The 22,000-nt window shown below is 39.0% G+C and overlaps 1 protein-coding gene across 1 annotated transcript in view; it reads left to right on the top strand.

The window, feature by feature from the left end:
- The first annotated feature begins 777 nt into the window (after positions 1 to 777).
- The window catches only part of LOC128662395 (uncharacterized), a 137,598-nt gene continuing 116,375 nt past the window's right edge, over positions 778 to 22,000 (top strand). The window contains exon 1 of the mRNA XM_053716185.1: positions 778 to 873. The gene's annotated coding sequence lies outside the window, so the exon portion shown is untranslated. The remainder of the gene's footprint in view (positions 874 to 22,000) is intronic.

Raw genomic sequence — 22,000 nt, 5'->3', positions numbered from 1 at the left:
TGTGCCCCTTAGTGTGCTAACCTCCCCTCTATGTGCTTCTTAGTGTGCTAACTGCCCCCTCTATGTGCCCCTTAGTGTGCTAACTGCTCCCTCTATGTCATTTTTAGTTTGCTAACTACCCCCTCTATGTGTTCCTCAGTGTGCTAACCTCCCCCTCTATGTGCCCCTTAGTGTGCTAACCTCCCCCTCTATGTGCTTCTTAGTGTGCTAACTGCTCCCTCTATGTGCCCCTTAGTGTGCTAACCTCCCCCTCTATGTGCTTCTTAGTGTGCTAACTGCTCCCTCTATGTGCTTCTTAGTGTGCTAACTGCCCCCTCTATGTGCTTCTTAGTGTGCTAACTGCTCCCTCTATGTGCCCCTTAGTGTGCTAACCTCCCCCTCTATGTGCTTCTTAGTGTGCTAACTGCCCCCTCTATGTGCTTCTTAGTGTGCTAACTGCCCCCTCTATGTGCTTCTTAGTGTGCTAACTGCCCCCTCTATGTGCTTCTTAGTGTGCTAACTGCCCCCTCTATGTGCTTCTTAGTGTGCTAACTGCCCCCTCTATGTGCTTCTTAGTGTGCTAACTGCCCCCTCTATGTGCTTCTTAGCGTGCTAACTGCCCCCTCTATGTGCTTCTTAGTGTGCTAACTCCCCCCCTCTATGTGTCCCCCCTCCCCGGTTATCTGCTGTCTGGCCAGTATTTTTTTGAAGGGTAGCTGGCAGGACCTGCAGATTTGTACACACACATGTCATCACGTGATGCCATTAGTTAGCTGCAGGCAGCCGTAAGCCGGGAGGGACATTGCATGCCAGGTGCTGTGCCTGTGTCGTTTACTTCATGACTGTTAAAGCTATCAATCGCCGACCAGACCTCCTGGACTGTTAAGATAGATGGTAAGATAAGTGTTGTTTGAGGCTGGGGGCAGCAGTAAAGTTTGGCTGTTTCTCTTAGCTGTATAGTGTGACTGTCAAAACAATTTTTTTTAAAGATGTAATGGATTGGATATATACCTTTGGTTTGGTTTGGTGCCTGCTCTGGCCTGTCCAAAGCAAAAGAGATTGTGGGGAATGGTTGTGATTTAAAAAATATATTTATATCTGGAGCTAAAGATCCTTTCATGAATGCAGAATAAAGCAAAACCTAAGTGACATGAATGATTATTATTGCAGACAGTGAAAGCCAACCGTTATCCTGGCTAACATGAACACCTTTAAGTGCAAGATAAAAAAGTTAATGTTTTGTTTTATTCTGTCCTCATGAAAGGATCTTTAGCACCAGATATTTTTTTTCCAATTACAACCATTACCCACAATCCCCTTTGTTTTTTTGCCCCTGTATTAAGTACAGTTATACTTATTTAGGCAGTATGTTTTGTTTTGGCTTTTATGTTCATTTATCTACACTTTAATGAAATAATCTTCTCTTTTAATCATGTGTTGTGGCATAGTGTAATGGGATGTTATATTTATTTCTTGTATTACAGTTTTAAACATGCGTTTGAGGGCCTGTGCAACAATATTCAAACCCCTCACCTTCTCAGAGAGTCAGCAGGAACATAACACACACCTCATAGGTCTCTGAGTAAGCCACTGAAATACAATATTAACTTTACTCTAAGCATTTTTGCTAATGGAAGTATATTGCATAAATGCTTCTATTTAAAGTTAAAATGCACCCATGCATATTTCAATTTTGAACTTTCTATTCCTTTGAATCTATATAGTTGTTTGTGCCTTTTTCCAATATAGCAAACTGTAGCTTATATCTAGATAGCTGCCTGTGCCTCTTTTCAAGATGGTTACCTGTGTCTTACACATAGATTATTATAAATAAAAATTGGGGGGGGGGGGGGGGGGCGGAGTGGGCTGCTTTGCCTTAAAATGCACGGGCCTATTTTTCAGTGGAATGCTTAATGTTGGACAAAAGCGCTATTGAGTTTATCGTGGGTGTTTGCGAGCGTCAGTAGTGCACTTATTACAAGTTGAAAGTAAGCATATTTGCTCGAGTGCAATTGAATTTAACGTGCGTTGTGTTATCATGACCTTAGAGCTGTAAATAACTGTTATGGTCGAATAAAAATTGTCAGAAAAAACATCAAAAGTACAGTTACGCTCAAAATAACACTGTTAAAAAGTATTTAAAAAAATAATGCAATAAAAAGTTATAAGGGCTCAAAGATATGAGGTTACAGTTGTTAGGAAAAAAAGGCTGTAAAGGGCTGTAACAGAGAGATACACACATATACTGTGCATGTTTAAATATGTATTTTCATGCATATAGATATGTATATATGTGGGTACATATATATTTATGTGTTTTACTGTATATTTACTGTACATATTTCACATTCCAATGTTCTTTAATTACAAGATAATGTCCTTTTTAATGTAAATACACATTTCTATATACGTATGTGTTTATATATGTATACTTGCATATCTATTCCTATAGATATATAGGTATAAATATGTATTTTAATGAATAGTATTATATATATAAAATATCTGTTTTGAGCATCGCGTTTCTCAATTTAGTTAGCGGTAGGCTTTGCACACATGAGTATTCTTAAGGCGCGTTATGTAAATATTACATAAAAAATATTTAAAAAATCTAATAAAAAAATATTTTAAAATATAAACCATACTATAAGAAATATAGATACATTCTATGGATTACATAGAATATTTTACAGTATGTAATTTTTTTTTTTTTATTGTAGCACAACCCAACGCACGCAAAAGCCTCTTCCTATCATAGTTTATCACTAAATTGCACTCAACTTATAGTCTAGCCTTAGGGACCAATTTATCATCGGTCTGTCCGACATGATCCCTTAAGCGGATCATGTCCAACAGACATCGATGAATGCCGACAGCATACTCTGTCGGCATTTATTATTGCACAAGCAGTTCTTGTGAACTGCTTGTGCAATGCCGCCCTGTGCAGATTTGTGGCCAATCGGCCGCTAGCAGGGGGTGTCAATCAGCCCGATAGTATAGGATCGGGTGGATTGATGTCCGCAGCCCCAGAGCAGGCGGACCAGTTACGGAGCAGCGGTCTTAAGACCGCTGCTTCATAACTGCTGTTTCCGGTGAGCCTTAAATTATATTTCTAACAAACTTCTCCTCTCTGGAGTAAGGTAGAGAAACTTTGTTTCTTGTTGCTGAATTTCTTTCCTTGTTGCTGTTTATTTCTTTTTACCTTCTTTATACTTGAAAGGCTTCTCCTCTCTGGAGTATGGTATAAACTTTATGTATGCAAACCAATTAGTGCTCAGTTTACATACTATGAGATCAATTGTGGATATTATGTGCAGCACTCATGATATGTGTATAAATGATGCTTGCAAGGACACAAAGTGAAATTTAAAATAAAAACACTTTTATTTTCCAATGTCCAATAAAAAATGATAATCAGAAATCCTCTTTACAAATAGTCCAGATCAGGGACAGAATAGGTGAGCAGATGAAATATAGTATATTTCTTTAAATCCAGTAGTGAGTTTCTTATCAGGGCTGATGAAAAAACAGCTGGCTGATAAAAGTAGGTGATATGGGGGTATAGGATGTTGTAAGTACAGCTGAAAGTAGATTCCTTGTGGTGGTTTTGAGCTCTGAATAGCTCACAGTGTTCAGGTGGATAAGTTGGTGTTTATGGTAGAAAAACGTAATAAATAATTACATGAGCTGCTTTAAATACAGCTGGATGATGATTCCTTGTGGTTTTTTGAGCTCTAGATGGCTCACAATATCCGGATGGATGTGGATTCTTAAGCCTGTCAGTGACAAGGTCCGTTGCTGAAGTGTTTGAAGCTTGGTCTCGCCGGCAGGAAGTGAAGTCAGATGTGGGCATGCCCTTACACGTTTCTTGAATTACATTCACTTCGTCAGAGGGTATCAGAGCTCAAAAAACCACAAGGAATCATCATCCAGCTGTATTTACAGCAGTATTTATTACGTTTTTCTACCATAAACACCAACTTATCCACCTGAACACTGTATGCTAATCAGAGCTCAAAACCACCACAAGGAATCTACTTTCAGCTGTACTTACAACATCCTATACCACCATATCAACAACTTTTATCAGCCAGCTGTTTTTTCATCAGCCCTGATAAGAAACTCACTACCGGATTTAAAGAAATACTGTATACTATATTTCATCTGCTCACCTATTCTGTCCCTGATCTGGACTATTTGTAAAGAGGATTTCTGTTTATCATTTTTTATTGGACATTGGAAAATAAAAGTGTTTTTATGTTAAATTTCACTTTGTGTCCTTGCAAGCATCATTAACACACTTCTCAGAAGTGCTGCAAATAATATCCATAATTGATCTCATACGGCTAGATTTGGAGTTTGGCGGTAAAAGGGCTGTTAACGCTCCGCGGGTTTTTTTCTGGCCGCACCATAAATTTAACTCTGGTATCGAGAGTTCAAACAAATGCTGCGTTAGGCTCCAAAAAAGGAGCGTAGAGCATTTTTACCGCAAATACAACTCTCGATACCAGAGTTGCTTACGGACGCGGCCGGCCTCAAAAACGTGCTCGTGCACGATTCTCCCATAGGAAACAATGGGGCTGTTTGAGCTGAAAAAAAACCTAACACCTGCAAAAAAGCAGCGTTCAGCTCCTAACGCAGCCCCATTGTTTCCTATGGGAAAACACTTCCTACGTCTGCACCTAACACTCTAACATGTACCCCGAGTCTAAACACCCCTAGCCTTACACTTATTAACCCCTAATCTGCCGCCCCCGCTATCGCTGACCCCTGCATTACACTTTTAACCCCTAATCTGCCGCTCCGTAAACCGCCACCACCTACGTTATCCCTATGTACCCCTAATCTGCTGCCCTAACATCGCCGACCCCTATGTTATATTTATTAACCCCTAATCTGCCCCCCACAACGTCGCCGACACCTACCTACACTTATTAACCCCTAATCTGCCGACCGGACCTGAGCGCTACTATAATAAAGTTATTAACCCCTAATCCGCCTCACTAACCCTATCATAAATAGTATTAACCCCTAATCTGCCCTCCCTAACATCGCCGACACCTACCTTCAATTATTAACCCCTAATCTGCCGACCGGAGCTCACCGCTATTCTAATAAATGTATTAACCCCTAAAGCTAAGTCTAACCCTAACACTAACACCCCCCTAAGTTAAATATAATTTTTATCTAACGAAATAAATTAATTCTTATTAAATAAATGATTCCTATTTAAAGCTAAATACTTACCTGTAAAATAAATCCTAATATAGCTACAATATAAATTACATTTATATTATAGCTATTTTAGGATTAATATTTATTTTACAGGTAACTTTGTATTTATTTTAACCAGGTACAATAGCTATTAAATAGTTAAGAACTATTTAATAGTTACCTAGTTAAAATAATTACAAATTTACCTGTAAAATAAATCCTAACCTAAGTTATAATTAAACCTAACACTACCCTATCAATAAAATAATTAAATAAACTACCTACAATTACCTACAATTAACCTAACACTACACTATCAATAAATTAATTAAACACAATTGCTACAAATAAATACAATTAAATAAACTATCTAAAGTACAAAAAATAAAAAAGAACTAAGTTACAGAAAATAAAAAAATATTTACAAACATAAGAAAAATATTACAACAATTTTAAACTAATTACACCTACTCTAAGCCCCCTAATAAAATAACAAAGACCCCCAAAATAAAAAATTCCCTACCCTATTCTAAAATACAAAAATTACAAGCTCTTTTACCTTACCAGCCCTGAACAGGGCCCTTTGCGGGGCATGCCCCAAGAATTTCAGCTCTTTTGCCTGTAAAAAAAAACATACAATACCCCCCCCCAACATTACAACCCACCACCCACATACCCCTAATCTAACCCAAACCCCCCTTAAATAAACCTAACACTAAGCCCCTGATGATCTTCCTACCTTGTCTTCACCATGCCAGGTTCACCGATCCGTCCTGGCTCCAAGATCTTCATCCAACCCAAGCGGGGGTTGGCGATCCATAATCCGGTGCTCCAAAGTCTTCCTCCTATCCGGCAAGAAGAGGACATCCGGACCGGCAAACATCTTCTCCAAGCGGCATCTTCTATGTTCTTCCATCCGATGACGACCGGCTCCATCTTGAAGACCTCCAGCGCGGATCCATCCTCTTCTTCCGACGACTAGACGACGAATGACGGTTCCTTTAAGGGACGTCATCCAAGATGGCGTCCCTCGAATTCCGATTGGCTGATAGGATTCTATCAGCCAATCGGAATTAAGGTAGGAATTTTCTGATTGGCTGATGGAATCAGCCAATCAGAATCAAGTTCAATCCGATTGGCTGATCCAATCAGCCAATCAGATTGAGCTCGCATTGTATTGGCTGATCGGAACAGCCAATAGAATGCGAGCTCAATCTGATTGGCTGATTGGATCAGCCAATCGGATTGAATTTGATTCTGATTGGCTGATTCCATCAGCCAATCAGAAAATTCCTACCTTAATTCCGATTGGCTGATAGAATCCTATCAGCCAATCGGAATTCGAGGGACGCCATCTTGGATGACGTCCCTTAAAGGAACCGTCATTCGTCGTCTAGTCGTCGGAAGAAGAGGATGGATCCGCGCTGGAGGTCTTCAAGATGGAGCCGGTCGTCATCGGATGGAAGAACATAGAAGATGCCGCTTGGAGAAGATGTTTGCCGGTCCGGATGTCCTCTTCTTGCCGGATAGGAGGAAGACTTTGGAGCACCGGATTATGGATCGCCAACCCCCGCTTGGGTTGGATGAAGATCTTGGAGCCAGGACGGATCGGTGAACCTGGCATGGTGAAGACAAGGTAGGAAGATCTTCAGGGGATTAGTGTTAGGTTTATTTAAGGGGGGTTTGGGTTAGATTAGGGGTATGTGGGTGGTGGGTTGTAATGTTGGGGGGGGGTATTGTATGTTTTTTTTTACAGGCAAAAGAGCTGAAATTCTTGGGGCATGCCCCGCAAAGGGCCCTGTTCAGGGCTGGTAAGGTAAAAGAGCTTGTAATTTTTGTATTTTAGAATAGGGTAGGGAATTTTTTATTTTGGGGGTCTTTGTTATTTTATTAGGGGGCTTAGAGTAGGTGTAATTAGTTTAAAATTGTTGTAATATTTTTCTTATGTTTGTAAATATTTTTTTATTTTCTGTAACTTAGTTCTTTTTTATTTTTTGTACTTTAGATAGTTTATTTAATTGTATTTATTTGTAGCAATTGTGTTTAATTAATTTATTGATAGTGTAGTGTTAGGTTAATTGTAGGTAATTGTAGGTAGTTTATTTAATTATTTTATTGATAGGGTAGTGTTAGGTTTAATTATATCTTAGGTTAGGATTTATTTTACAGGTAAATTTGTAATTATTTTAACTAGGTAACTATTAAATAGTTCTTAACTATTTAATAGCTATTGTACCTGGTTAAAATAAATACAAAGTTACCTGTAAAATAAATATTAATCCTAAAATAGCTATAATATAAATGTAATTTATATTGTAGCTATATTAGGATTTATTTTACAGGTAAGTATTTAGCTTTAAATAGGAATCATTTATTTAATAAGAGTTAATTTATTTCGTTAGATAAAAATTATATTTAACTTAGGGGGGTGTTAGTGTTAGGGTTAGACTTAGCTTTAGGGGTTAATACATTTATTAGAATAGCGGTGAGCTCCGGTCGGCAGATTAGGGGTTAATAATTGAAGGTAGGTGTCGGCGATGTTAGGGAGGGCAGATTAGGGGTTAATACTATTTATGATAGGGTTAGTGAGGCGGATTAGGGGTTAATAACTTTATTATAGTAGCGCTCAGGTCCGCTCGGCAGATTAGGGGTTAATAAGTGTAGGTAGGTGTCGGCGACGTTGTGGGGGGCAGATTAGGGGTTAATAAATATAACATAGGGGTCGGCGATGTTAGGGGCAGAAGATTAGGGGTACATAGGGATAACGTAGGTGGCGGCGATTTGCGGTCGGAAGATTAGGGGTTAATTATTTTAAGTAGCTTGCGGCGACGTTGTGTGGGGCAAGTTAGGGGTTAATAAATATAATATAGGGGTCGGCGGGGTTAGGGGCAGCAGATTAGGGGTACATAAGTATAACGTAGGTGGCGGTCGGCAGATTAGGGGTTAAAAATTTTAATCGAGTGGCGGCGATGTGGGGGGACCTCGGTTTAGGGGTACATAGGTAGTTTATGGGTGTTAGTGTAGTTTAGGGTACAGTAGTTAAGAGCTTTATGAACCGGCGTTAGCCAGAAAGCTCTTAACTCCTGCTTTTTTCAGGCGGCTGGAATCTTGTCGTTAGAGCTCTAACGCTCACTGCAGAAACGACTCTAAATACCAGCGTTAGAAAGATCCCATTGAAAAGATAGGCTACGCAAATGGCGTAGGGGGATCTGCGGTATGGAAAAGTCGCGGATGTAAAGTGAGCGTTAGACCCTTTAATCACTGACTCCAAATACCAGCGGGCGGCCAAAACCAGCGTTAGGAGCCTCTAACGCTGGTTTTGACGGCTACCGCCGAACTCTAAATCTAGGCCATAGTATGTAAACTGAGCACTAATTGGTTTGCATATATAAAGTTTATACCATACTCCAGAGAGGAGAAGCCTTTTTGTATAAAGAAGGTAAAAAGAAATAAACAGCAACAAGGAAAGAAATTCAGCAAAAAGAAACAAAGTTTCTCTACCTTACTCCAGAGAGGAGAAGTTTGTCTGAAATACCAACACATTTCTACTCCAGGGATATCAAGACTTCCACCTGCCAAAAGTTTCTGCATACCAGCTGGAAACATCTTTACCGCTGATAGGGATTACATCCCCTCCATGCTTCCAACATACCTCACATGTTTGAGGTTAAACAAGTTGAGCACATTTAAATCTCACTTTTAGTATTTGATTGCCCAGTACTGACATACTGCACCATAATTTGGTTTTGTTTTGTTTTTCTCCATTCTATGTGCGCTGAACTCTGAAACTCAACTCTCTCTCTCTCTCTCTCTCTCTCTCTCTATATATATATATATATATATATATATATATATATATATATATATCTATATATATATATATATAAAGGGGAGAATTGTGTAAGTGCTGTATAAAACCCTAAGATACAATACAAATGACAATACAACAAGACAAATAAACAATTGAGCAAGAAAGTGGCAAGACAAATCGCAGAATGCTGCTATCAGTGAAATAGACTAAACCTTTAAGTTCACATGGATAAAGGAAGTCTATATAAAAGTCAATGCAAAAAAAGGAATCAGACAGCATTCTCAAGTATGTACGCCAGAGGTATGTAGGAAAGAAAGAGGAGCGACAAAACAGAGAAACAAAAACATCATAGTGTAATCTGATAATCAATATCGTATCAGAGTAATGTGAGTGGTTATACTCACCTGGTCAACCCTCAAAAGTATGAGGTATATTATATCTCAGGATGGGAAGTATATCCCCACTGTTTTAAAGATATCAGTGGTCAAAACATCAGGCAAATCCTAATTGGCAAGGGGTATGTTACAGTATATAGTAGATCCCGGGTGTTAGACCCCAAAGTTCAGCAACAATATGCTAGCAGTATATTTGCAAAGTGAACCAAACACCTGTTAGGTGAAGTACTGAGAGCGAAAAATATAAAAAGCTGAATTTAATGATTTTAAATCATTTTAAATAATTGTCTTAAAAACATACAAGTGCAAACAGTGTTTGCTGCCACATAAAGGTTAAAACAAGATAACGGCAATGGGTTTATTATAGTTCCTATAAATTCAAATCCTAAAACCACAATGCTCCTACGATCAATATTGAAAGTTAGTATGCATTCAAAGAGTTTCTCAAGACACTAAAGTTCCATTAAAATGTGTACTCAAACAATTTTAATTGTATACTTATTAGTAGTTATCAGGATATGGAAGTCTTGGTGCAAGACTCTCGTTCAAGGGGAGTAAGGCGATTCTGTGGTGGTAACAAAAAACAGCTCTGGTGTGGGTCTCTGTGCTCCTGAACTGCTAAACTGGATGTGACGTCACTTGCTGCATAGATCCACCCGTACGCATTTCATGAAACTGGCTTCACTTCATCAGAGGGCAATCTGTTACCATCCTCCTTCACGAGACCTATATAAACCTTAACACCGCTGGGTGAATAGTGTTGAAGTATCCTGTGTGTCAGCCTGTCAGCCAATATAGCTGCATGATCACACATGCATCCATTACTGGATCTTGTGATGAGTCTATAAATAAGAGAGTGCAGTCACTCAATGGCTTTGTTGGAAGCCTGTTTCCAGAGTATTGCTGAATATTTCTTCTTCTTTACCTGGTTCCTTGATATGTAGCTGTTCAAAAAGTGTGAGCCAATCAGGGTACGTCTGATATCCTAATATCACACATGTGCACATGTTAACGCACCACTTGTAATCTATTCTAGCCCTTTGTGCATTAAGTACCTCATCTCGAAATTGAAACGGTGAGGTCAACACTAACACCCCCTTAACACCCCCCTAAGTTAAATATAATTTAAATCTAACAAAATAAATTAACTCTTATTAAATAAATTATTCCTATTTAAAGCTAAATACTTACCTGTAAAATAAACCCTAATATAGCTACAATATAAATTATAATTATATTGTAGCTATTTTAGGATTTATATTTATTTTACAGGCAACTTTGTATTTATTTTAACCAGGTAAAATAGCTATTAAATAGTTAATAACTATTTAATAGCTACCTAGTTAAAATAATTACAAAATTACCTGTAAAATAAATCCTAACCTAAGTTACAATTAAACCTAACACTACACTATCAATAAATTAATTAAATAAAATACCTACAATTAAATCTAACACTACACTATCAATAAATTAATTACATGAAATACATACAAATAAATACAATTAAATAAACTAACTAAAGTACAAAAAATAAAAAAAGCTAAGTTCCAAAAAAAAATTAATTAAAAACATAATAAAAATATTACAACAATTTTAAGCTAATTACACCTACTCTAAGCCCCCTAATAAAATATCAAAGCCCCCCAAAATAAAAAAAATGCCCTACCCTATTCTAAAATTAAAATAGAAAAGCTCTTTTACCTTACCAGCCCTTAATGCCCCAAAGAATTCAGCTCTTTTGCCTGTAAAAATAAACACAATACCCCCCCCCCAACATTACAACCCACCACCCACATACCCCTAATCTAACTCAAACCCCCCTTAAATAAACCTAACACTAAGCCCCTGAATATCTTTCTACCTTATCTTCACCACACCGGGTATCAGCGATCCATCCAGGCTCCGAAATCTTCATCCAAGCCCAGGCGGGGGCTGGAGATCCATCATCCAGCTGAAGTCTTCTATCAAGCGGCAAGAAGAAGTCCAGAAGAGTCTCCAAAGTCTTCATCCTATCCAGGCAGAAGAGGAGATCCAGACCGGCAACCATCTTCATCCAAGCGGCATCTTCTATCTTCATCCGATGACGAGCGGCTCCATCTTGAAGACCTCCGGCGCGGATCCATCCTCTTCTTCCGACGTCCTAAGTCCGAATGAAGGTTCCTTTAAATGACGTCATCCAAGATTGCGTCCCTCGAATTCCGATTGGCTGATAGGATTCTATCAGCCAATCGGAATTAAGGTAGGGAATATCTGATTGGCTGATTGAATCAGCCAATCAGATTGAGCTCACATTCTATTGGCTGTTCCGATCAGCCAATAGAATGCAAGCTCAATCTGATTGGCTGATTTGATCAGCCAATCGGATTGAACTTGAATCTGATTGGCTGATTCCATCAGCCAATCAGATTTTTCCTACCTTAATTCCGATTGGCTGATAGAATCCTATCAGCCAATGGGAATTCGAGGGACGCCATCTTGCATGACATCGTTTAAAGGAACCTTCATTCGGATTTAGGACATCGGAAGAAGAGGATGGATCCACGCCGGAGGTCTTCAAGATGGAGCTGCTCGTCATCGGATGAAGATAGAAGATGCCGCTTGGATGAAGATGGTTGCCGGTCCGGATCTCCTCTTCTGCCCAGATAGGATGAAGACTTTGGAGCCTCTTCTGGACTTCTTCTTGCCGCTTGATAGAAGACTTCAGCCGGATGATGGATCTCCAGCCCCCGCCTGGGCTTGGATGAAGATTTCGGAGCCTCGACGGATCGCTGAAACCCGGTGTGGTGAAGATAAGGTAGGAAGATCTTCAGGGGCTTAGTGTTAGATTTATTTAAGGGGGGTTTGGGTTAGATTAGGAGCATGTGGGTTGTGGGTTGTAATGTTGGGGGGGGTATTGTATGTTTTTTTTACAGGCAAAAGAGCTGAATTATTTGGGGCATGCCCCGCAAAAGGCCCTTTTAAGGGCTGGTAAGGTAAAATAGCTTTTCTATTTGTATTTTAGAATAGGGTAGGGCATTTTTTTATTTTGGGGGGCTTTGTTATTTTATTAGGGGGCTTAGAGTAGGTGTAATTAGCTTAAAATTGTTGTAATATTTTTATTATGTTTGTAATTAATTGTTTTATTTTTGTAACTTAACTTTTTTTATTTTTTGTACTTTAGTTAGTTTATTTATTTGTACTTATTTGTAGGTATTTTATTTAATTTATTTATTTATTGATAGTGTAGTGTTAGATTTAATTGTAGATAATTGTAGGTATTTTATTTAATTAATTTATTGATAGTGTAGTGTTAGGTTTAATTGTAACTTAGGTTAGGATTTATTTTACAGGTAATTTTGTAATTATTTTAACTAGGTAGCTATTAAATAGTTATTAACTATTTAATAGCTATTGTACTTGGTTAAAATAATTACAAAGTTGCCTGTAAAATAAATATTATTCCTAAAATAGCTACAATATAATTATAATTTATATTGTAGCTATATTAGGGTTTATTTTACAGGTAAGTATTTAGCTTTAAATAGGAATAATTTATTTATTAAGAGTTAATTTATTTCGTTAGATTTAAATTATATTTAATTTAGGGGGTGTTAGTGTTAGGGTTAGACTTAGCTTTAGGGGTTAATACATTTATTAGTGTAGCGGTGAGGTCCGGTCGGCAGATTAGGGGTTGATACTTGAAGTTAGGTGTCAGCGATGTTAGAGAGGGCAGATTAGGGGTTAATACTATTTATTATAGGGTTAGTGAGGTGGATTAGGGGTTAATACATTTATTATAGTAGCGGTGAGGTCCGGTCGGCAGATTAGGGGTTAATTATTGTAGGTAACTGGCGGCAAGATTAGGGGTTAATAAATATAATATAGGGGTCGGCGGTGTTAGGGGCAGCAGATTAGGGGTACATAGGTATAATGTAGGTTGCGGCGGTGTACGGAGCAGCAGATTAGGGGTTAATAAGTGTAAGGTTAGGGGTGTTTAGACTCGGGGTTCATGTTAGAGTGTTAGGTGCAGACTTAGGAAGTGTTTCCCCATAGGAAACAATGGGGCTGCGTTAAGAGCTGAACGCTGCTTTTTTGCAGGTGTTAGGTTTTTTCAGCTCAAACAGCCCCATTGTTTCCTATGGGGGAATCGTGCACGAGCACTTTTTTTAAGCTGGCCGCGTCCGTAAGCACCGCTGGTATTTAGAGTTGCAATGGCGGTAAATATGCTCTACGCTCCCTTTTTGGAGCCTAACACAGCCTTTCTGTGAACTCTAAATACTAGCGGTATTTAAAAGGTGAGGGGGAAAAAAAGCCAGCGTTAGCTACGCGGGTCGTTACCGACAAAACTCTACATCTAGCCGATAATATTTCATGTAAATTACAAAATGTATCCAAAACCTTTTAAAAATGCCATTATTACAATTATAATAATATTTAAAAAAATTAAAAAAAAACCTTTGTTGTAAAACATTTCAGGGACATGAGATTATCATTAATTATGATGCATGTTTATGCTATTATTTCCCTCTTCCTTCTGAGTTAATGTATTATTCAGCCATGAACTTAACATTCTGAAATATGAGCTTTAAAAGAAAGCAATCAATTTCTTTACCATTTTCAACATAAACAAAGTTCTACCTCCTTCTATGTATGCAAGCTTACTGTGAAACTCATAGATGCAGCTATATAAAGAAGTGTTAATTTGCCTCTTCATCCTTAACCAGCATGTTAACTACATGCTGTTAGACCACTTTTATTTATATCACATCTGTTTCTCGTAAAGGAATAGTTGGCAATTCTACATAATATCAACAGTTTTTTAACCTATTAGGATGTGCAATATATGCCAATAATATTTCCAAAATGTCAGGATTTCCTACATTTGGGTTGGGCAAATGTGTAAATATATGCTATTGACATTTTCACTCAGATTCAAAGAAGGAATTCAAAAGCATCCAGAGACATTATTTTGTGCCCTCTATAAGGCCCATAAACAGCTTGAATGTTTAGCTTTACAATAAAAGATTTGTATTTTGTAATTATCCATTACAAATATCTCAAGCATTAGAAACACATATACGCATACAGCGCATGTACGTAAAAATAAATTTAAGACATTGTTATTTTTAATTACTGGCTAATTAAATAATTTTAAAGATATAATTGTAAATGAGAGGAGGATCAGAGAGAGGAGAGTGTTAGAGGGCATGGGTGCAGAGAGGAGGAAGATAGAAAAGAGACTATTAGAGGGCATGGGTACTGAGAGTATGATGAGAGAGAGAGAGAGAGAGAGAGAAGAGAGTGTTAGAGGGCATGGTGAGGAGAGGGAGATTTGAGAGAAGAGAGTATTAGAGGGCATGGGTGCGCAGAGGAGGATGAGAGAGAAGAGAGTGTTAGACGGCATGAGTATGGAGAGGAGGATGAAAGAGAAGAGAGTGTTAGAAGGCATGGCTGCGGAGAGGAGGATGAGGAGAAGAGTGTTAGAGGGCATGGCTGTGGAGAGGAGGATGAGAGAGAAAAGAGTGTTGGAGGGCATGGATACGGGGAGGGGAATGATAAAGATGAGAGTGTTTGAGGGCATGGGTACAGAGAGGAGTCTGAGAGAGAAGAGAGTGTTAGATGGCATGGGTATGGAGAGGGTTATGAGAGAGAAGAGAGTATTTGTAACATACAAGCTTAAAGTTAACTCACACTGATATTTTTGTGAGGATAAATAAGGTAACGTAAAAGTCACAGATAGTTCCTTTTAATAAACCAGGTAAATGTGTTCCTTTAAGGAAAATTAGGGTATGTATCATGTTGAGACATAGGTAATTGCTAATCCTAGAAGCCGTACCTATCTCTGCATATGATTTAATTTGCATGTCGAGTTTGTTAGATTCTGCTACACTGTCGATGGAAATAACATGAAAGAAGCACAATTACAACAAAAACAACTGATAAAAAAAGGCTGCAGCAAATAGTTGTTAGCTAACAAAAGCAAAAATAAATCAAGCAAAGTAAGGTGCAGCTTACCGAAGATAATGGATTAATCCTATTAAGGCCTTCCAAAATGTTAGTAGCATGCTGTGCTGGAGAACACACTGGTGAACTGTGCTGGAGATTCAGGCTGGGGTGACAAACTGTCGGGTCGCGCTGGAGACTCAAGCTGGAGGAACACGCTGAGGAGTCACGCTGCAGCAGCACGCCACAGAGGAGTGACGTCACATCAGGGGCGCAGAGACTGATCCGTAGCGTATGAAGCAGCTGTGAAACGATTCCAGCTGGTAATGGAATAGGAGGAAAAGATTCCACTTCTCCGGTAATATATTCAGGTGGATAGAGGAAAGCAAGATCAAGGTTTAATGATATGAGCAGGTCGATAGGAACTCAATGGCATAAGACTTAGAGGCATGTAGATGTGAAGCTGGATACTTCAATACCAAGCAATGATATGAAGTATCCAGCAGAATATATAGGGAAAGTAGCAAAGAAGAACCTCCCCTTAAAGGAACAGTATATTACAGGACTCCCCCCTTAAGGAACCACTCCAAGGTTCAGGGTCTGGGATGTTCTGGATTCCTCCAATGAAAGAGACACCAATCTAGGAGCAGAGAGGTTAGCAGAAGGCTTCCAGGAGTCCTCCTCAGAGGGGTAGCCCTTCCAATGCACTAGATACTGCAAACATCCGGAAACTTTTCTGGAATCAAAAATTGCCCCTACTTCATATTCCACTTCTGTGGTGATAGGCAATCTAAGGAAGGAACATGAGGGTTACGGAGCGCTTTGTACGGTTTGAGTAAGGAGACGTGAAAGGTGGGATAGATCCGGAAATGAGAGGGAAGCTCAAGTGTAACAGCATTTTCATTAACAAGTTTGGATATGGGGAATGGACCAATGAAAAGTTTGTTAAACTTCCTGCAGGGTACAGTGAGACGTAGATTTTTAGTCGATAGCCAGACAAGATCTCCAACAGCATATGAGGGTGGAGGTCTGTGTCTTTGATCATAGTATCTTTTCTGCCTCTGTTGGGTGGTCTTGATGTTTTCTGATAGCAATGAGGTTTCCAACATAGTGTTGGTTTTAGTGGTTGAGTGGTAGGTATTATTATGGGCGAATTCAGCAAGAGGAAGCAATGACGTCCAATCATTATGATGTTGAGTGGTATAACATCTGAGATATTCCTCCAACCAATGGTTGGTCTGTTCAGTTTGCCCATTAGATTGGGGATGGAATGCGGTAGACATTCGTTGATCAATTTTAAAGGATAAACATAATTGTTTCCAGACGTTGGAGGTGAACTGAGAACCTCTGTCAGAGGTTATAGTCGTTGGAACACCATGGAGTTTTATGACATGGCTTATCAACAATGTAACAGTTTCAAGAGCAGTTGGCAATTTGTGATAAGGCACAAAATGAGCCATTTTGGAGAGCAGATCTACGATAACCACTATAGTGTTGTTTTTTTCTGATAAAGGTAAATCGACAATAAAATCTATTGCAATATCCTTCCAAGGTCTTTCAGGAACTGGCAGGGATAGGAGGTACCCTATTGGTTTCTTCCTATCTGTTTTACAGGTGGTACAAACTTTACACGATTCCACATACTGTTTAGTTTCCTGATTAATACATGGCCACCAGTAAGATCTTTTAATAAACTCTGAGGTTTTATTCATACCTGGATGACCAGACAGGTGGGAGTCATGGCAGGCAGATAGAATCTGTTCCCTAAGAGGAGGGGGTATGTAGAGTTTTGTCTCATGGTAAAGTAACCCATGTTCCCCTATTTGCAGTTCATGTTGAGCTGCAGAGTGATCTGAAGATTGTTGTTCCTTTAGACTATGTGTTGTTATGGCTAATGTTCCAAGAATGTTGTCTAGGGGGATAAGTGATTTGTTTTTTTAAGTTATTTGTGGCCGATTCGGGAGTCTAGATAGTATATCAGCCTTGGTATTTTTTAGGGCTGACCTATACGTAATAATGTAATTAAACCTAGAAAAGAAAAGGCTCCACCTTACTTGTCTTTAGGTTAAGGTACGGGAAGTTTTTAGAAACTCAAGATTACGGTGGTCAGTGAATATAATAACAGATTCCATAGTACCCTCAAGTAAATGTCTCCAGTTTTCAAGTGAGCTTTTCACGGCTAGAAGCTCTTTCTCACCTACATGGTAATTTAATTCTGAGGGAGTTAAAATTCGAGAGTAATGTGCAACAGGATGAGATAAGTTAGTGGATGGATCTTTTTGGGATAGTACAGCCCCAATAGTGTAGAATGAGGCGTCTACCTCTAAGGTGTACTGGAGTTGGGGGTTAGGATAGGATAGTATGGGTGCAGTGGTAAAAGCTGTTTTTAGGAAGGTAAAAGCCTCATCAGTCATACTATTCCATTTAAATGGGATGTCAGTTTTAGTGAGGTTGGTTAGAGGTTTAGCTATTGCAGAAAAGTTTTTGATAAACTTTCTGTAAAAGTTAGAGAATCCTAGGAATTTCTGAACTTATTTTCTAGCTTTGGGTATGGGGCAATCTTTGAATTTTATTTTTTTCCATCAAAATACCCTTGGATGATATGTGGTAACCCAAAAAAGTGATCTCAGATGAGTGAAAAGTACATTTTTCTGGTTTAACGTATAAATGGTGGGCCTGTAATCTTGAGAGAACAGTCCTAACATGTTTGATGTGATCAGTTTTATTTGCTGAAAATATTAGAATGTTGTCTAAATAGATGACTAAGAATGTGTCCAAAATGTCTCGAAACACATCATTGATGAACCTCTGGAAAGTGGCGGGGGCATTACACAATCCAAAAGGCATCACTGTGTATTCGAAGAGCCCATATCTAGTGCGGAATGCGGTTAGCCACTCATCACCAGAGCGTACACGGATTAGATTGTAAGCTCCCCTTAAATCAAGTTAGGTATAAATAGATGCCCCGTGTAGTCTCTCAATCAGCTCAGGGATGAGTGGCAGTGGGTATCTGTCTTTTTTAGTAATCTTATTTAGTTCACGATAATCTACAATTGGAGGTATGGTTTTGTCTTTGTTAGTGACAAAAAATATACCAGCCCCAGCAGGAGAGGTAGAGGGCCTAATAAACCCTTTCCTGAGGTTCTCATTGATATAGTCTTTCAGAGTATCAAGCTCAGGGTTTGAGAGTGGGAATATATGTCCGTATGGAACTTTTGACCCAGGTATTAACTCAATGGGACAATCATAATCCCTATGAGGGGGTAGTGTTTCTGCCTCTTTTTTGTCAAATACTTGTAAGAAATCTGAGTAAACATGAGGAATATGATGTTCTGAGATATGAAAAAGGGTGTGTGTGGGAAAACAGGTTGAGGCACAATACTGAGAATTAAATTCTAGTTTTTTATCTGCCCAATATATGAGGGGCTGATGTTTGCTTAACCAATGTAAGCCTAATACCACAGGGAAAATGGGGGACTGTATAATGTCAACAGAAATAAACTCCTGATGAGAGTTATGTATAGAAATCAATAGCGGAATAGTCTCGTGGGTAATGGGTCCGGACTCTAGCTGCTTACAATACAATAGGTATTTTATTTTGTTTTACAACACTCAAATCAATATAGCTGACATAAGCTCCAGAGTCAAAAACGGCATCAAAGCTGTGATGGTTTTGCCCCCACTGTAAAGACACAGTAATAAGGAAATAAGCAGGATTTTGGGTTGTTAAAGAAATAAGCGAGTCTGAAGAGAATGTCTTACCTATTTTCGGTCGCTTCAACAAGGGAACTGAATGTTCCTTGGCAGCGCAGTAGAGGCAGAGACCCATTTCCTTCCTACGGAGCTTTTCTTCTGGGGATAGTGGTCCTTTTATGAATCCATATCTTCATCTGAACTTTTAGTAGTAGGAGTGTGAGTTTTAGGAGAGATGTTTTTGGTGTAGGCATCAGGAGTGAACTTTTCCTGTTTTCTTTCCCTAATGCGTCTGTCAATCTTGATTGCTAGAGACATAAGAGCTTCTAATGTGTCTGGGATGTCTAATCTAGCCAACTCATCTTTTATTGTTTCTGACAACCATATTTTGAATTGATTTTTTCAATGAGATCTGATTCCATTGAGAATCTCTTTGCCATATCTTAAATTCTGAAATGTATTCCTCAACAGGCCTTTTATGTTGTTTTAAGCCACGCAACTTAGTGTCTGCAGTAAGTTGCCTATGAGGGTTGTCATACAAGTCAGACATGGCCTTGAAAAAATCATCTATTGAGTTCAGAATAGGATCATCATTTTCTAAGAACATATCCACCCAAAGTCTGGGTTCACCTTTTAGAAAGGATATTACAGTAAGGACTTTTATGCGGTCATTGTGAAATGTTTTAGGCTTGAGGGTAAGGAATAATTTACAGGCGTTGTCAAACTGTCTATAAGTTTTTCTATACCCAAAAAATTTGTCAGGTGGTGAAATTGGGGGGTCAGGATTACTACTGTCAGAGGGTTTAACTACACTTAGCCCTTCTTTTATTATATTACTGATTGTGAGGTTTTCTACCTGAAGCTCTCTCAATCCCTGACTTAACTGATCAACTTTGTTGGATAAGTCCATGAAATGGTTAACTCACACTGATATTTTTGTGAGGAAAATAAGGTAACGTAAAAGTCACAGATAGTTCCTTTTAATAAACCAGGTAAGTGTGTTCCTTTAAGGAAAAGTTGTTAGCTAACAAAAGCAAAAATAAATCAAGCAAAGTAAGGTGCAGCTTACCGAAGATAATGGATTAATCCTATTAAAGGACCAGTCAACACATTAGATTTGCATAATCAACAAATGCAAGATAACAAGACAATGCAATAGCACTTAGTCTGAACTTCAAATGAATAGTAGATTTTTTTAAAACAAATTTCAAAGTTATGTATATTTCCACTCCCCTTGTACCATGTCATAGCAATCAGCCAATCACAAATGCATATAAGTATAGTCTGTGAATTCTTGCACATGCTCAGTAGGATCTGGTGACTCAAAAAAAATCATTTTTTTTAATGGAAGTAAATTGGAAATTGTTTAAAATTGCATGCTGTATCGGAATCATGAAAGTTCGATTTAACCTGAGTGTCCCTTTAAGGCCTTCCAAAAAGTTAGTAGCACGCTGTGCTGGAGAACACACTGGTGAACTGTGCTGGAGATTCAGGCTGGGGCGACAAACTGTCGGGTCGCGCTGTAGACTCAAGCTGGAGGAACACGCTGAGGAGTCAAGCTGCTGGATGACGGCACAGAGGAGTGACGTCACATCAGGGACGCAGAGACTAATCCGTAGTGTGTGAAGCAGCTGTGAAACGATTCCAGTTAGTAACAGAATAGGAGGAAAGGATTCCACTTCTCTGGTAATATATTCAGGTGGCTAGAGGAAAGCAAGATCAAGGTTTAATAATATGAGCAGGTCGATAGGAACTCAATAGCATAAGACTTAGAGGCATGTAGATGTGAAGCTGGTTACTTCAATACAAAGCAATGATATGAAGTATCTAGCAGAATATATAGGGAAAGTAGCAAAGAAGAACCTCCCCTTAAAGGAACAGTATATTACAGTATTAGAGGGCATGGATATGGAGAGAAGAATGAGAGAGAAGAGAGTGTTATAGAGCATGGGTGCGGAGAGGAGGATGAGAGAGAAGAGAGTATTAGAGGGCATAAGTGTGCAGGGGGGATTAGAGAGAAAAGAGTGTTAGATGGCTACACAGATGGGTACACACAGGCGGATGAGTGTCAGGATATCTCACTCCTTAGGCCAACCCACTCTACCTTTAAATCCCCTGCGCACCCTCATACAGGTGCTTAGTAGTTTGTTAGTTGATGCTATCGCTAGCTCATTCACTGAGCTCTCCCAACTTTAGGAGTATTTTTGCTCACAAGCTTGATTTTCTGAGGATTCATTTTCCGTTCCTGGGATTTACTACAGCTTCAACTCAAGAACTTATTAATAAGGCTAACTAGCATTCTGGAGTCGACTTCTTACTAGCTTTCTCTCAGCTTCCTCATTATCTTTCACAGCAAGTATTCAGCAACTTTCCCTGCTATGTGAACTTGGCAAGTAGTAAACTAATCCGGATTATTGCCACTGTTACTACAAATCAGACCAGAGCCACCTAACATCGCATCGCTGCCACAACTACTTCAGCAGACCGCCACAATACCTATTACAAAATACAGGACACAGCGGCAACCCGGATTCTTTCAATCAGCTGTTTGGAAGACAGTCCGATACCAGCATGACATTCCACTATATCTTACCTCATCAAGCCAGCCCGTCACGCAGTTGTGTTTGTTCATAGCCATTCTCCATCATTACAGCAGGCTCAAAGCTGAACGATTCTCTCCTCTTTGCATTGCATACAGTTCCGTAGACCGGACTTTAGCTCCACACCCCTATTGACGTCTCACGGACTGGCTAACCACACCCTTCTACTGTCAGCTAATGCAAAGACAAGCAAGGTGTACTGCATTAACCACCAACTCCTGTGAGCACTTACGGTTGGTAACTTTGTATATAATAAATGCAGTAATTCACAGATGACTTTACGATTCAGCTGAAACATAGTAGCAATTGGTTCTGCGGCTGAGATCCAAAATAAATTGACCATACATTACATAATACTAAGCCATCCTTATGGATGCAGTGGA

Source organism: Bombina bombina, chromosome 6 (assembly GCF_027579735.1).
Source record: "Bombina bombina isolate aBomBom1 chromosome 6, aBomBom1.pri, whole genome shotgun sequence".
NCBI classification, from domain to species: Eukaryota; Metazoa; Chordata; class Amphibia; order Anura; family Bombinatoridae; genus Bombina; species Bombina bombina.
Note: the sequence above shows the minus strand (reverse complement) of the source record. Positions and strands in the feature narration are given on the sequence as shown.